Below are 18,447 nucleotides of genomic sequence, written 5' to 3' on the forward strand. Positions count from 1 at the left end.
AATGCGTGACGGAATCCCAACTCCTCTTTCGGCCACTTTACCTGCGGAAGAGAGGCCAGTTATATCGCTACAAGAGGACGTTTTCACATTGTGTAAATAAGTTACAGCTAATTACTATAATGACATCCACTCCTGATTCGGCTGTCTGGCTCTGAGCACTATGGGACTCAACTGCTGAGGTCATTAGTTCCCTAGAACTTAGAACTAGTTAATCCTAACTAACCTAAGGACATCACAAACATCCATGCCCGAGGCAGGATTCGAACCTGCGACCGCTGCGGTCTTGCGGTTCCAGACTGCAGCGCCTTTAACCGCACGGCCACTTCGGCCGGCTCCTGATTCGGATTTTCACTCGTTTTCCCAAATCATTCCAGATGAACGACACAATTTTTGCTACAAATAGGTCATAATTAGCACTTCTCCTCTGAAGCTTTAATAGATATCTGATTATGGTGGCATATGTTTATCATACAATAGTTTTTGCCTTGCTTTTCATTTTTACTGGAATGGTAAAACTGCGTTGTTTAGTGTCTTATTATTTCAACTACATTCTTCCTTTATTAACTTCTGAATAGATTAGTTTTTGGAGGGGGTATTTTTAGTAGTGTTTTGTTACAGTTTTGCGAATTCACAACCTGTATCCCTCCACAATGGAAGTGAAACGTGGACGATAAATAGTTTAGACAAGAAGAGAATAGAAGATTTCGAAATGTGGTGCTACAGAAGAATGCTGAAGATTAGATGGGTAGATCACATAACTAATGAGGAGGTATTGAATAGAATTGGGGAGAAGAGGAGTTTGTGGCACAATTTGACTAGAAGAAGGGATCGTTTGGTAGGACATGTTCTGAGACATCCTGGGATCACCAATTTAGTAAATGGCAAATGGTTCAAATGGCTCTGAGCACTATGGGCTTAACTGCTACGGTCATCAGTCCCCTAGAACTTAGAACTACTTAAACCTAACTAACCTAAGGACAGCATACAACACCCAGCCATCACGAGGCAGAGAAAATCCCTGACCCCGCCGGGAATCGAACCCGGGAACCCGGGCGTGGGAAGCGAGAACGCTACCGCACGACCACGAGATGCGGGCACCAATTTAGTATTGGAGGGCAGAGTGGAGGGTAAAAATCGTAGAGGAAGACCAAGAGATGAATACACTAAGCAGATTCAGAAGGATGTAGGCTGCAGTAGGTACTGGAAGATGAAGAAGCTTGCTCAGATTAGAGCAGCATGAAGAGCTGCATCAAACCAGTCTCAGGACTGAAGACCACAACACCAACAACCTCCTCATTAGTTATGAGATCTCAGGGATTACACTTACTACTAACTTAAGCCAGAACGATGACATAGATAATGTTGTGGGTTAAGTGAACCAATGACTGCGCTTTATTGGCACAACATTTAGAAGATGCAACAGGTCTGCTAAAGAGACTACCTACATCACACTTGTCAATCCCCTTCTGCTACGCGGTGTGGAATCCGCAGCAGATTAAATTGACGGTATACGCTGAAAGTGTTCAAAGAATGGTAGCTCGTTTTGCGTTATCGCGAAATAGGAGAGACAGTGTCACGGATATAACAGGCGAGTTGACCTGGAAATCATTAAAAGAAAGGCGTTTTTCGTTGCGGCATGATCTCCTCATGAAATTTCAGTCCCCAGCTAAGTTGGTGCTCGCCTACATAGGGAGAAATGATCATTGTAATGAAGTAAGAGAAATCAGAGCTCGCTTGGAAAGTTTTAAGTATTCGTTTTTCCCGGACACTGTTCGAGAGTGGAACGGCAGAGAGATAGTTTGAAGGTGATTCGATGAATCCTCTGCTAGACACCAAACTGTGAACTGCAGAGTAGTTATGTAGACGTAGCTGTAAACTCAGAAGTAGATGACGGAACTGTGGTCATTAATTTGATGATATGTGGAAAAACTGCGATCTACTTAAATTGGAGTGGTCGTACAGATGCATGAGATTACACCTATTTTGATAAATCATTGTGCAAGATCGTTCGGTCACACTAAAATCACAATGTACTGTAATCCAGGTTGAAATGATTTTGCTCACGAATCTAAAATTCCCCGAAATTTGATCAGATCCAACGACAAATGGAAAGGATAATTTCAAGCTGATTACATCTCTTCAAGTCAAAGTTCGAAGACCATAACGCTTGGTATGGGAAAATTTTAATTATTCATAAATATTTAATCGAAGCGCCTCCTTAGATTTCATTAACAATGGAGAAGGAACAACAATTTATTGTAGTCTACGTACCGTAGAAGTAATTTTAACCAGATGAGCTCTCCGTTGCGTAAATTAGCTGTTTACTCCTTGTACAGAATTATCTGCGATAATTATATATTGTTAACTTCGTGATTTTGGTAGAATGAGGTTCGTGTTTTTTTCTTATGATCTGGAAATTCGTAACGTTGGAAGCAACTACAATAGAATTCACGTTGTATCTCGAGTGGGGGAGAAAAGTGAAAATGCAGAATGACTGGAATGTTAGTTTCTTTATTATGAATTGTAGCAAGAGTCTGAAACCGTATTCTGTACGTGAAACACAGTCGCATTTGAGAAAGTATTTTTTAACGGTAAAATGGAAGTATCATAAGCGGACGAACGTTTAGCCGTCAACCGATGACAGTTGCCAATATTTCTGCTAAGAATTTGAAATTCTTATATGTCCGCGTGTTAATGAACAAATACTTCTGCTATCAAGAACAAAGACAAATCCTGCAATGTCATAATTTTAGTACATGCGCCCTGCAAAATAAAGTAATAATGGCTTTTGTTTGTTTGGAGTTTCAGAGTAGTGACCTGATTTTTGGAAGAACGGTATTAATGTACTTGTACGCAAGATTTTTAGAGAAGAGTAGCGGCATCGCACAAGTCTAGCAGCTTCAGAACAAAAGCGAAACTCTCTGGCCAGAGTACATAGCACTGCAGTCGTATGTAAGCTGTCAGAGTACGGCGTGGAAGATATGGGTAAGGATGATGTAAAATCGCGCCCGGAATAAGGTCTAAGGTAAAAACTAAGACTTTTTATGTAATTGTTGATCAAATGGTTTACTCTGATCAAAAAAAAAAAAATTTGCCGAATTATGATATAACGATGATTCGAAAACCGAGTTGCTATCGAGCTTTGCGGAAAATCCCAAAATATCGAGACCGCCAGAAAAATGTATACCCACTGTAATAGAGGAAAAGTATTACTTATGTGTTTATTTTACATATAATAATTGATCGCACATGTTGTATAACCTTTGGTTTAGCACATGGTTACTTTAAATGTTCAAAATGTTCACCGCTGGCGGCTATACGCAATAACAGAACGATGAGGTGGTCGCGGCAACTACGTCAGTCAATTTTACTGTGGAAACCGCTGCACATGTCGCTGTAATCCCCTGGCGAAGTTCCTCCTGCATGCGTTGCTTGTGTCAATAGACGTTATCTTTCACAGTTTCCCACAAGTCCATAGGTGTTAGATCTGGCGACCGTGAAGGGAACTCAATGGGCCCTCTTCGTCCAATCCAATGCCCCGGAAAATTGTCATCTAGCAAAGCTCGTACAGCTAGGTGGTAGTGTGGTGGCGCACCGACCTGTTGGTAGAAGACCACTTCATCAGCTCCATAAAGCGCACGTATACCCGGCAAAATTGAGGCGCATAACATTTCCAGGTACCCTTTTCCAGTGACAGTAGCATAAAAGAAAAAGGGTCCTGCTAAACCTCTAGATGATAGTTCACACCACACGTGAACCCCTGGTAGAGAGACTGTTTTATCCACATAAACATGGGGATTTTCCGTCGCCCAGTACAAACTGTTATGCCGTTTCACGGTTCCATTAAGTTTAAATTGTGCCTTGTCACTCCACTCTTCTTCGTCACAAATTGTTCCTCATTAATCACCATTTGCTGATGCCCTTCGCAATATTACATTCGGCGATCAGGATCGTCATCATTAATCGCGTGCAGTAATCGTGGAATGTAAACTTTCCACTTTGCAGATTTCAGAATTCTTCGTACATTGGTACTGCTATGAAACTTCCTGGCAGATTAAAACTGTGTGCCGCACCAAGACTCGAACTCGGGACCTTTGCCTTTCTCAGGCAAGTGCTCTACCAACTGAGCTACCCAGGCACGACTCACGCCCCATCCTCACAGCTTCACTTCTGCCAGGCTCTGGCTAAGCCATGTCTCCGCAATATCCTTTCTTTCATGAGTGCTAGTTCTGCGATGTTCGCAGGAGAGCTTCTGTAAAGTTTGGAAGGTAGGAGACGAGGCACTGGCAGAAGTGAAGCTGTGAGGACGGGGCGTGAGTCGTGCTTGGGTAGCTCAGTTGGTAGAGCACTTGCCCGTGAAAGGCAAGGTCCCGAGTTCGAGTCTCGGCCTGGCACACAGTTTTAATCTGCCAGGATGTTTCATGTGAGCGCACACTCCGCTGCAGAGTGAAAATCTCATTCTGGACTAGTACTGCTAACCCCCACTTCATGTGCACATTGCGTAGCAGACTTCTGTGGAAAATTAACAAACGTTTCCAACACGAGAGCCGCCGAAGCAGGACTTGTAGCTGTATGCTGTCTTCCTGATCTTCCTTTGTGGATATCGCAAATCGTCCTATGCAATTAAAACTTGACAGTGACACGTTTAATTGTTAAGCAGGTTGGTAGTTCTGTTTCAAACTCCCGTCTCCATTGACGTTGCACTTCAACGACATTATCAAACTTGAAAAACCACTTCACTATACATTTTCGTTACTCGAATGTCAAGCGTGCCCGAACCATTGTGTTTTCTGAATACCGAGATGAAAGTACTAACATCTGTTGAGCCAAAGACCGTACTAAACACACTCATGACTCAAATCGAACAACAATATCGATCTCTCGATAGAACCAGACAAAGGGTGTATTCATTTTTCTGGCGGACTCTGTATAATAATCGATAATTTTGAAGGGAAGTGTGGGTCTGTATTTGAGATTAGTGCTAAGCTGTAATTGAAAACTGATGCACAAACAGTGTCAGATGTCTAGGTACTCAGAGTAGGCAGTGCGAGTACGTAATAACATTATGTTGCAGTCAGTCTTGGAAACTTTGCACCGAATGTTTACTAGCATTACAATAAGACTCAGAGCAGTTATTCTGAAGTATGAACCAATCGTTTCGAAGTGTGTACCACATGTTTACTGATCTTAAAAATGATCTTAATTAAAACAAATTCTCACTCAATAAGGAATATAATAGAAGTGTTATTTCTTGAGGTTGTAAGCTAGAACAAAAGGTAGAGAAAGTGTAAGAAGACTGTATGTTTGGATTCAAGTGATGGTGATTCATTGTAACAAAAGGCTAGCGACGACTGTAGTAGCAGACAATATAAGCTAGAGGAGCAGTGCGCGGAAGTTAAATCATCCCTAGAAGACGGATTATTTCAGGTGCAGGTGCGATGTATTGCTGAGCATGAAGATCTAGAAGCCAAACATGCCGAAGGGCTGAAAGAAATTTATCGGAATATAGTGTGGCAGTCTTTTGGAGTCTGGTTCATGTACAGGTAAGTGTGTACCTGTGGAAAGTTCTCTAATTAAGTGTAAGAATTTTTGCAAGTTTGATTTATCAGGAACAGTTCGCCCAATAGATTGTTTTTAAAGACTTTAGAGATGTTTTACTCAGTTATTGGAATGAAAAGAACTAGTCATCGTTTATGTTCATTTAGATCTAAATTTATACTCGATGAACAACTTTTCACTGTTTAGTGGATGTTACTTCTGATGCCACTATACTCTTACACCTCTTTTCCCCTTTGAAGTGTCCCTCGAAGGCGGTGCCGGAAATATACCCAGATATAAAATGAATATTAAGTTTGTTGTAACACGTAGAAACAATATTCTCTGAGGGGAGTTACATTACTGGCCATTAAAATTGCTACACCACGAAGATGACGTGCTACAGACGCGAAATTTAACCGACAGGAAGAAGATGCTGTGATATGCAAATGTTTAGCTTTTCAGCATTCTCACAAAGTTGGCGACGGTGGCGGCACCTACAACGTGCTGCCATGAGGAAAGCTTCCAACCGATTTCTCATACACAAACAGCAGCTCAACCGGCGTTGCCCGGTGAAACGTTGTTTGGATGACTCGTGTAAGGAGGAGAAATGCGTACCATCACGTTTCTGACTTCGATAAAGATCGGATTGTAGCCTATCGCGATTGCGGTTTATCGTATCGCGACATAGCTGCTCGCGTTGATCGAGATCCAATGACTGTTAGCAGAATATGGAATCGGTGGGTTCAGGAGGGTAATACGGAACGCCTTGCTGGATCCCAACGGCCTCGTGTCACTAGCAGTCGGGATGACAGGCATCTTATCCGCATGGCTGAGTCAACAGATGGGGAAGTTTGCAAGACAACAACCATCTGCACCAACAGTTCGACGATGTTCGCAGCAGTATGGACTATCATCTCGGAGACCATGGCTGCGGTTACCCTTGACGCTGCATCACAGACAGGAGCGCCTACAATGATGTACTCAAAGACGAACCTGGGTGCACGAATGGCGAAACGCCATTTTTTCGGATGAATCCATGTTCTGTTTACAGCATCATGATGGTCGCATCCCTGTTGGTGACATGGCGGTGAACGCACATTGGAAGCGTGTATTCGTCATCGCCATACTGGCGTATCACCTGGCGTAATGGTATGGGGTGCCATTGGTTACACGTCTCGGTCACCTCTTGTTCGCAATGACAGCACTTTGAACAGTGGACGTTACATTTCAGATGTGTTACGACCCGTGACTCTACCCTTCATTCGATCCCTGCGAAACCCTACATTTCAGCAGGATAGTGCACCACCGCATGTTGCAGGTCCTGTATGGGCCTTTCTGGATACAGAAAATGTTCGACTGCTGCCCTGGCGAGCACATTCTCCAGATCTCTCACCAATTTGAAACGTCTGGTCAATGGTGGCCGAGCAATTGGCTCGTCACAATACGCCAGTCACTACTCTCGATGAACTGTGGTATCGCGTTGAAGCTGCATGGACAGCTGTACAAATACAACTATATTCGAAACACATCAGCTGAGTCAATATTACTAAAATATAAACTTAATACTAAATTATCTTCGGAAATATTACAGCCTCGCTAAATCTATCACCATTTTTTGAATCAGCGTAAATATGCCTTTAAGATGAGACATTTTATACAAAAATTCCCAGTCGTTTTAAGATTCGCAAAAATTTCCCCGATCTTATTTTGCTAAGATGGCAGACATCTGTGTAAAAATTATAGTCGTCTCTGGTATGGTCACTACCACATTAAATACGGAGTCAGCCTAAATGATTCATTAGGTTTCAAAGCACTGTTTACTGACAAGTATATGGCTACAAAGATAGACGATACATGAAAAGATAGAAACACTCACCAAGTTTAAAAGCGTGTATTCATACGCAAATATACGAGTAGAAAAGCTACACCTGGTCACCAGTGCATTTTGCGTTGGTTTCGCCAGTTTCGTGATACTGGTTGTCTGTGTAAAGGAAAAAGCATATGGCGACTGTGAGTTCCAGAGGAAATGATGGAATGTGTGAACAGGGCTTTGCGTGCAGCCCACAAAAATCAACCACTTATGCAAGCTGTGAACTGGGCATTCCGCCGAAAACCGTTTAGAATGTTTTGCGGTGGTTTGCCTTTCAAACCCTTCCATTTGCAACTGTTACAATAGCTGACCCTAGATGATTATGCCTGCCAAATGTAGTTTTGTACCCAAATGTAGCAAGCTATGGAAGATGATGGCGACTGCGAGGACATCGATGTTCAGCGTCAAGGCGACTTTCCATCTGTCAGGAAACGTGAGTTGTCACAATGTTAGAATGTGGTGTGCTGTGTTGTTACATGTCCATGTGTAGTTGGGAAGGGATTCACCAGAAGTGAATGTCCTCTGTGCCACAATTTAGACAAAGATGTGTGGCCCCTTTTCCTTCATAGAGCAGATGGCGACAAGTTCCGTGCACCTGGATATGCTGCTGTTGTGGTTGTTGCCACAACTGACTGCTGACTTCTCGACTTCCATCCGTCAACAGGACGGAGCTTCACCTCAGTGGAGCACAACTGTCCATGCCTTTGTCAACAGAGATCTTCCACATCGCTTGACAGAGCGCGCTGGTCTGTGTGATGTTCCTTTGTTGCTATGGCCCCTCCCTCCCCCTCCCACCGCTCCAGTTCAGCCGGATTTCACGCGATGTGATTTCTTCCTCTTGGATTATGTTAAGAATAAAGTTTTGATGCTGCGACCGACGTTGGGGGAGACATGCTAGTGAAAGTATGTGTGGAACATAGGGATATTTGTCAGGTGACCAAGGATGCACATACTGAGTATTTGTAGAATGTACCAAAAACATGGTGGATGTATCTATCTTTCCATGTATCACCCGTCTCTGTGTGTTGTATAGTTGCAAATAAACAGTGCTTTGAAACCCAATGAATCGTTTAGGCTAAGCCTTTAGATTCACACAATTTTAATATACAACAGAAAAACTCTTTTACATTAATACTAGTATAAACGAAAATAGAGCTGGCCTTCAAGCAACTTAATTCTATTGTTAAATATATTTTTATATTTAGATTTTATGACCTCACTTCCCTCTCGTTAAATGAATTATAGAGAGAAACCAAGCTGTGGTACATCATGCAAACCTGTAATACTTCCTAGTTCTGTGGATACCAACTAAATGGATGTTGGCAGCAGTTGTTTATGAAACAAATACTGAGCTGTAAAGACATGTTTTGATTTATCAATATTTACATTGCATATGGTTACAGAAACGTGATAGCACAAGTGATCTTCGGGACCAGAGACCTGAAACCGACTTCAACCATTAAATTCATTATCACATTACGTTGATAAAACCCACAAAGCGGATTTGTGCCATGTCATATTGAATGGCTGTTGGCGAATTTCACTGACAATCATTTTTATCGATCCCAGGGGTAGTTAAAGCCACAGACTCGAACGCAAATTCCTACTTATCGTTAGCGGGTGGTTTCCCATTACATTATCTGAGCACACCTCCATGCCTGGTCCAAAATTTCATTGACACTAACGTTTCCACGAACGATTTTCGAACACCACTACCAGAGGTTCTGTCCGACAGGGTATGTCGCAATAGCACTATTAGGACAAATGAGTCAGTGGAGGGCTGTGGCTTACGTTGACACGAAACATACAGTTAAATGTTGTTTTTATCACTATCAGTAACTTAATTAAGTTTAAAAATTATTGTAATGAGTACAAAGACTTTTCAAAGACATAAAATATGCATGAAAGGATTTCAGCAATTGAATTTTATCTGCAATAATAGTGTACTAATCTTCGATTTATGTCAATTATTGTGGTTCGTGTGGATTCGAAACGTTAATTGAAGTTATCATTTATAGTGCGCCATCAACAGTTAACTGCTTCCTGTACTAAAATTTTCACAACAATTTCATAAAACTAGCGTTTTGCGTCGTTTTATGCACGTGTACCCATCGTAATTCTATTTGAATGACATCAGCATTGTCCTGCTTTTGTGTTCTGTTGTTAAAGTCATGGTAACAGTGCTGTAATAATTCATTGCTGACTGCTTTCAAGGAATTTACAACATCTTTTTAAGTAGCCGCAAAAATGTTTGCGACCTTATGTGAACACAGGAAAAAATTACTGAGATTTTATTTTCATATACTATCTTGGTCGCAAGTAGGATTACTGAAATCGTGATCAACATGTGAGTTTCCAACATTATCTTTCACACACATTGGCTAAGACACATAGGACCAACTGTTTTATGATTCTAATAGCTTGATTTTATCTTTTACTTAAGCCAATGCAAATGATTACATTTTCTCTTCTACCTTTGAGTACCCTGTCTGTTCCTTAATTATTTTCTATTTAATGCTGGTTGTAATGAAACAATTTGTAATATGTGTGTCTATTTTAGCATTTGAAGTAAAAGGAAGAGGTTCTAATTGGTAGAAAAATCGACACAGTTACATTAACAGACACCTTACTGAATCTGCAGAATGAACGGAATTGTTAATAGCTTTATGGTAGAAGCAACTGCTTTGTTGAAACACAGTTCTCGTTGGAAGATTATGGTATAACACTATACACAAGTACCACGTCAGTCCTGATAGATAACCACACACAAGTCACACTTTAATCAAACACTCCTATACGTCGTCTTATTCTTGTATGGTTCTACAAGTACAGCTTTCAGAACGGGCTGCTTTTATGAAAACTACAAACTCAAGTGTATACTTTGATGGCTGAGTGAAATGGTGGACATAGTAGAAAATACTAGATACATAATATTGTAAGGATCTACGGGTTGCGCGCAGCCATACGGTACGTAACACGCGCTCGCCAGCCGACCTGTCTGGAATGCTGACAATTTGCTTCGCCAGTAGATGAGCGTCCAGCCGCACTGCGATGCAGAGTAAGCGACTGGCCGCCGTCCGCAGAGGGCAGTGCTAACTAGCGTGGCCTCGGGCGCGAATATGTCTCTTTTCTTACAAGGGAACCTCCCCATCGCACCCCCCTCAGAATTAGTTATAAGTTGGCACAGTGGATAGGCCTTGAAAAACTGAACACAGATCAATCGAGAAAACAGGAAGAAGTTGTGTGGAACTATGAAAAAAGTAAGCAAAATATACAAACTGAGTAGTCCACGTGGAAGATAGGCAACATGAAAGACACTGTCAGCGTAGGAGCGCCGTAGTCCCGTGATTAGCGTGAGCCGCTGTAGAACTAGAGGTCCTTGGATCAAGTCTTCCCTCGAGTGAAAATTTTACTTTCTTTATTTTCGCAAAGTTATGATCTGTCCGTTCGTTCACTGATGTCTCTGTTCACTGTAATAAGTTTAGTGCCTGTGTTTTGCGACCGCACCGCAAAACCGTGCGATTGTTATTGAAGTCGCGAGCTATATTTGCTGGATTCATATTGCCCACGGAATACATCTCACGTATTTAATGCACTCTCGTCCAAAGTAGTGAACAGTCAACTGCCAGCCAGGGAGCCTCGGTAGCAGGAATACTCTCTCTTCCGTGCGCTGTAGTCGACTGACGTCGCCTGTTTCGATGTTTGTTTAGGTGTGGCGTCCCCATACTACGGCGCAGTTACCTCGCATCGGATGGACTGACAGATAATAATTGTCTGAAAATAAAAGAATTAAACTTTTCAGTCGATGGACGACTTGAACCAAGGACCTCGCGTTTCGCAGCCGCTCACGCTAACCACGGGACCACGGCGCTCTAGAGCGCACATTGTCCTAGATGTTGGCTATGTTGCACATTGACTACTCAGTTTGTATATTTTGCTTATTTTTTCATAGTTCCATACAACTTCTTCCTGTTTTCTCGATTGATCTGGATTCAGTTTTTCAAGGCCTATCCACTGTGCCAACTTATAACTAAATCTGAGTGGGGTGCGATGGGGAGATTCCCTTGTTAGCTCACCATGGAGCCTTTCGACACGACCGTGATTAGGATGTCAGACACAGTGATGGTGGGTACGCGTAGCGTGCGTGTTTTACAATCCGCCTTTGTTAATAAAACTGTTTAAACTTACTTCTCGTTTTCTCGTATTGCTGTACCTCAAGGACCCACCTCTAACAAATACTGACAAATATTTTGCCTAATTATCATCCTGGGCAGTAACACAAACTACCCCCTTATGGAAGTCGTGTCAGCATGGGGATAATTATGGAAAATCTTCAGTCCCGAAGAGGTGCAGTACAACGTGAACTTCGAGCAGCAGCAGCATGAACATCTTCCGACTACGCGGGTCATCCAACACTGGAATTCAGGTTCGTCTACTCCAGTTTGGCTAGAATATGAAACGCAGTGATGGATTTTTATTTTACATTGAGTGACTCATTGGCGTTAAATTAGACGAAATATCGCAATCCAGTCAGAGTAACGATGTCGATCTTCAAACTGTTATTAATGAACTGCAAGAAGAGATTCGGCAGTTAAAAGCAGAAAGAAGCGAGCGTAACATTCCGAAAGATTTGTCAAATGATAGTTCATGCACTACAACTACAATAAAGAATTTTTCATTATTGCCATCAGTACCAGTGTTTAGTGGGAAACCCGAAGATGACGTGAAAGTGTTTTTCCGTAAACTTGAAGGTGCCGCCCTGCTAGGATCATGGAGAGATTCCGATAAGCTAGTGTTTGACAAATTAAGAATTCAGGGAGCAGCACAAGATTTCATTAGCGCGGAGCCTACTTGCATGAAAACAGAAGATTACAATGAGCTTAGAACGATTGTTGTTCAGAGATTTAAACATAAAAACACGATCCGATTTTACAGAGAGCAGCTTCACAGTTTGCGAATGCGACGAAACGAATCTATCGAGCAGTTTGCCGAAAGAATTCGAAACATCAACGCTCAAACGTACGAGTTAGTAGAAGATGAAAATGAAAATGCATTCAGTTGTTCGAAGCCGACCAGAGAGCCTTGGACACATTCATTGCGCAGAGAGGAAGTAAGCAAAGCTGGTAGAATGGCGCGATGTAAAACGTTTCAGGAAGCAGTAGCATCAGCTGTTGTTTTCGTTGAAGCACTAAGACGACCGAATGAGATGTAGAAGCAAGAACGCAGAGTTTTCAACACGACAGTACACTGCTGCAGATGCAATAAGCTGGATCACAAGCGTAAGGATTGTAGAGAGAATGAAATCTGCTATCATTGCTGGATGCAGGGTCCTGTTTCGAGAAATTGTCGCAACAAGAATAAAGGTAATGCGAACAACAGACATTCTGCCAGATCTCTAAACGAGTACGGGGACGTACGGGCCACCACTCCCTCCGCCCCTTGCCAGAGACAGTGGTTTCTGTTAGTTCCAGTGAAAACCAGACCGAAAATGACTTCGTGATAGGTGCTGTATATCGTGGGAGAAACATCAAACTACTTATTCACACAGGAGCACAAATCTCATTAATGTGGTGTGGCATAGATAAACGGGATCAACTGAAACCGCCGCTATTAAAAGTGCGAGGATTAAACGGAGGGAAGCTACGCAACTATGGAGAAGTTGACGTAGAATTAATTCTTGGCCAAGGCCAAGATGAGGGTGAAAATAAAGATAAATACACAGCAAGGGTGCAAGTAGTTTCAAATAACGAAACACGTTACGACGGTGTACTTGGATTTGATTTATTGTCCGCTAACGAGGCAGAGATATTTTTCGCAGAAAGAAAGATCAGACTAGGCCGTAGCAACTACAACCTAGGAAATCGTTCTTCAGACCATACTCAAAGGAGCAGCAATACTCAGTTCAAACCGTCCGAGTCGATGTTCAAATTGATCAGCCTCAGCAAATTCTCAAGGGAGCAGGAAAGACAATCTACGTTGAAATTAAGTCATACCGATGCAAGGAAGGAAGTCTGTTATTAATTGAGCGATCCGAGAAAAGTGAGTTACTGGATATAATGCATTGTTATGTTGCTAGAAGTGTAGGTGTCGCTACAATGGTGAGACAGAATGTCGCAGAAGTCCCGGTTACAATAACGAATATGAGCAATGAGGATGATGTTTTGCCTCGAGGAACGAAAGTTGCTGAAATGTCGAGCGTAAGTTACAGTGACGTAATACAGATTCCAGATTAGGTAACAAATGCTGCAGTTATAAACACGGATTTTTGTAACAGTACCGCAAAATTGCAACGAGGAGACGAAGTTAATAATGAATTGAAGCGCAAGATTTGGAAGAAGATAGAAAATTTGACAGCTGATGAACAGAAGATTTTACGCCTGTTTAGTTGGAGTACGCAGATTTATTCCGAGAACGTGCAAATTTACCTGTCACTCATTTAGTTCAGCATCGTATTCATACAGGGAATGCAGCACCAATCACACAGAAACCTTACCGAATACCATTCAGTCAAAGAGAGTTGGCAGAAAACATGGTTAAAGAACAATTAGAAGCCGGAATTATAAAACCAAGAGACCCTTTAGACCCACCATGGTGTTCGCCTGTTGTAAAGAAGAAATCAATTTCTGGAGAACGACAGTTCCGTTTTTGTGTTGATTAGCGATCTTTGAATGCTGTGAACACACCCAACATTTACCCCTTACCAAATTTAGTGGAAACCTTGGATTACTTGGGTAGATGTCGGCCGGCCGCGGTGGTCTAGCGGTTCTAGGCGCTCAGTCCGGAGCCGCGCGACTGCTACGGTCGCAGGTTCGAATCCTGCCTCGGGCATGGATGTGTGTGATGTCCTTAGGTTAGTTAGGTTTAAGTAGTTCTAAGTTCTAGGGGACTGATCACCATAGATGTTAAGTCCCATAGTGCTCAGAGCCATTTGAACCATTTTTTTGGTAGATGTCGAATTTTTTCAGTATGTGATTTAACAAGTGGTTATCTCCAGTTAGCAGTGCATCCAGATGATCAATCAAACAATTCATTTGTAACAGCAACAGGAGTATACAAGTATCATCATATGCCATTTGGACTTCGTAATGCTCCAGCTTCATTTCAATGCCTGATGGATTCAGTTTTACGAGGACTCAACCCAACACAAGCACTTGTTTACCTAGAGAATGTAATAATTTTTAGTGAGAACACGAAGCAGCATACTGAGAGAATACAGGCTGTTTTTGAGCCTATAAGAAGCGCAAACCTGTCTTTATCAATAGATAAATACCATTTTGCACAAAGTAAAGTTAACTATCTTGGTCACCAGTGAAGTTGTTCTACCTGATCCAAAATTAATTGAGGATGTAAAGAATTTTCCTGAACCACAGAATTTGAAGGAACTACAATCATTCTTCGGACTGTAAAACTTCTACAGACGATTTATAGCCCGTTATGCGAGTATAGCTCTTCCATTGACACAGCTACTGAAGAAAGGAACCACATTTAATTGGTCAACAGAGTGCAAAAAGGCAATGGAACAACTTAAAACTGCTCTAACCACAGCCCCAACGTTAGTCTATCCGGATTTCAGTAAACCTTTTATTCTTTTAACAGATGCATCCAATTTTGCTATAGGTGCAATCTTGTCTCAAGAAGTGGATGGTCATGAACATACAATCTCATTTGCTTCCAGACAATTAAACAAAGCAGAATGTAATTATACTACTACTGAGAAGGAGTTTTGTGCTTTGTGCTTTGGTTTTTGGTGTAACACATAACATATGTTTCTTAACAGGAAGAGAATTCACAGTTATTATAGATCACGCTGCACATAAATGGTAATTGAGCTTAGAGGATCCAAGTTCCAGATTAACAAGATGGGCATTAAGACTGAGTGAATACCAGTTTAAGGTTATTCACCGACCTGGTAAATAACATTTGAATGCTGATGCAATGAGTCGAGAAGTCAATGTTTCTCTTACAATAAGTCGAGAGGAAGAGTTAAAGGCAGCTCAAGAAGAAGATCCACAATGAAAATTATGGAAAAATGATAATAGTTATGTCGAAATAGATGGATTATTGTACAAAATCACTAGTAAAGGAAACCGCCTAGTTATTCCAGAAAGCATGAAAGAGCAAATCATGAGAGAACAACACGATTCTTTATTATCAGGACATTGTGGTAAAAAAGCAACAAACATAAAAATAGCTCAACTGTTTTGGTGCTCGAGTCGCAAAGCTGACGTTTTCGAGTTTGTTTCACAAAGTGATTCCTGTAACAGACGGCACACTGTAGGGAAAAGTAGATCACCATTGCAAGAACTGCCAGAGGCAAGTGAACCATTTGAATGAGTGGGACTAGATGTCACAGGGCTGTTGCCTAAGACTAAAGATGGAAACAAATACATATTGACAATGTTAGACAATTTCTCTATATACCTTCTCATGATACCAGTACCTGATCAGAGCGCTGAGACTATAGCTAAAGTTTTTGTAAAAGAATCGATTCTTAAGTTTGGATCACCATTAAGTATAATTAGTGATCAAGGAACGAATTTTATGAGTGAATTACTTAAACAGACTTGTAAGCTCATGCAAATAACTCAGTTAAGGACTACATCAGCACACCCTGGAGGAAATGGAAGAGTCGAACGAGTCCACAGAACAATTATTAAAACGGTTAGCCATTATGTGAGCAGCAAACACGACAATTGGGATGTCTGTTTACCATATTTGATAAGTTGTTAGAATGCCAAAATGCACAGCTCAACTGGCCTAAGTCCATATGAAATCGTCTACGGAAGAAGAATGCACTCACCCTTGGACTTTGCATGATCGACTGCCGGAATCAGCAACGAACATGTAAGGGATCTAGCACTAAAGGAAGCACGGAGGAGAGTGAAACAGCGATATCATCAATCCTTTCTTCAGCAAGCAAGACAACACGACAGCCAAGCAGCAGTGCCATAGTATCGAGTTGGAGATCTTGTGTATCTGAGCAACGTGGTGTTAAAGAAGAGTCAAGTCAAAAATTTATGAAGTTTTGGAAAGGACCATATCCAATATTGGAGGTGTTGTCGACAGTCACTCTTAAGCTCAAATTGCCCTTTCGTTCGATTGTCTTTCATGTCAATCGTGTAAAGCTATTTCTGGGTAGGTTTCCTGTAGTATCGCAAGACGACGAGGACCGACCGAGAGGCAGACCTACTGTTCTCAAACCCAGGAAGCGAGAGTGGAGAGGTCGCAGTCCAGACTTCGAGGCCGAGGCATCGCCACGTTCCGAGCGATCCTGTTCCAGACACCCTTGCAATCTGTGTAAACGTGTGTAGTGTGTGAGAATGCAATGTGTATGTTTATTTCAGCCATGTGAGTATGTGAATGTGTTATGAAAATTTAGTACTGAAGCTATTGCACGAGTGCAAAGTGAAACTAAATCTTTTATTCCACAGGTTACCACAAGAAACTCATTTATTTTATGTTTATTGTTAGCTCTAGTATTTAGAACTAATTATCCATGTTCATTTTTATTCTAATGTTTGCTGTGATAGGGTATTCTACTAATGCTGCAGTAACAGTACTACAGAGTACAGGTGTTTTGTTTGAACCACGATCAGACATGGTAGTTTCAACAACTAATTCAAAATTTGTCCTCAAGTACAATCTGAGTGAAATCCAGTATCAGTTCAGTTCTGTAAAGAAGCAAGTTGATCTAATCCGTTCTGTTAAGGGTAACGATACAACTTTGGAAATGGGTAAATCTTGGTATAATAACTGGATCACAGCTAAAATGCAGGTAGAGTCTACATTTGCTAATTATGAGCAAGAGATTTACCGTTTTTTAAAGCTTTTGTCACACAAAACTTTAATTAGGCATAAACGTGCCTGGTTTGATTTTGGAGGGAGTATCCTTTGTCTGTATTTGGTACTTTAACTAGTCGAGATCTGCTGGAAATTAAAGGCAAAATATTAGCTCTTGAAGAACAGTCCAGTACAGATTCAACTAACCTCTCTAATGAAATTATCGTATTAAAGAATATGCAAAGAACCATTACTAACCACACAGTTTTCATTGAACAGATTGTAAAGCAAATTATCTTACATTTCCACGTAATTCGTAATGAAACTAATGCAAGTATCCAAGAATTATTGCAAGGATTAAATGCTGTCAGTGCACACTTTGATTTAAACACACTTTTGTTAAGGATTACTGATAGTTTACCAAATGCTGTCATTGATGCCCTTAACTTAAGAACGGCCTTAGAAAGTAGTTCAAATGATTGTTTGAGCAGTGTACTACTACATCCAGAACAATTTTTACAGGTCCTACAATCAATTGAGCGAAAGCTAGATGCAACCTATACTATGATTTACCCTGTGTACTCTTACAATTTATACGATTACTATAAGTTAACCTCTACACACTCTTTAATTATTGAAGATGAATTAACTGTTATTGTTTCTATTCTCATTGCTAGATCAAAGCATAATTTTGAAATGTGTAAGATTTATACTTACCCCGTGAAATGGACACAGGCAGGCACTCATGTAAACTATGTACTGAATGATTACCTACTGATCAGCAAGGACTGAAGGTATTTTGTGTCCCTAAATGAAAGTGATTTGCATATGTGTAAACGTAGTCATAAGTTAATCGCCCTGAATCGGCAGTATTCTTAGACAGTAGAGTGTACAGCCGTGAGAAAGAATTGTTTATGAATCATTCCCCAAGAGATGATTGCTGTAGAATTTTAACGCATCTTTATCATCCATTTCTTAAACGGTGTTCTGAAGGTATAATTTTCTCATTTAACTCCACGCTTGATGTCACATTTACATGTAAAAATTATGATGCACCTGAGGTACCCTTTACACTCAAATTGAATAATAGTGGATTAATCTTGAATGCCACACATTGTGATTTATCGTGTGAACTATTTGATATGCCTAGTGTATTGCCAACTACATGCCACTGGACATTTGCCATTAACGAGAATGTTGTCTGTTTGTTACAATGATTCATACATATTAAAATATGGAAAGCATTTCTTATCAAGTTT

At 41.1% G+C, this 18,447-nt stretch overlaps 1 non-coding gene across 1 annotated transcript; it reads left to right on the forward strand.

Moving 5' to 3' along the window:
- The first annotated feature begins 4,321 nt into the window (after positions 1-4,321).
- Trnas-uga lies at positions 4,322-4,395 on the forward strand. Its single transcript has one exon. It is a non-coding gene; the product is annotated as a tRNA-Ser (tRNA).
- The last annotated feature ends 14,052 nt before the right edge of the window (positions 4,396-18,447 follow it).

Source organism: Schistocerca americana, chromosome 7, assembly GCF_021461395.2.
Source record: "Schistocerca americana isolate TAMUIC-IGC-003095 chromosome 7, iqSchAmer2.1, whole genome shotgun sequence".
Lineage (NCBI taxonomy): Eukaryota > Metazoa > Arthropoda > Insecta > Orthoptera > Acrididae > Schistocerca > Schistocerca americana.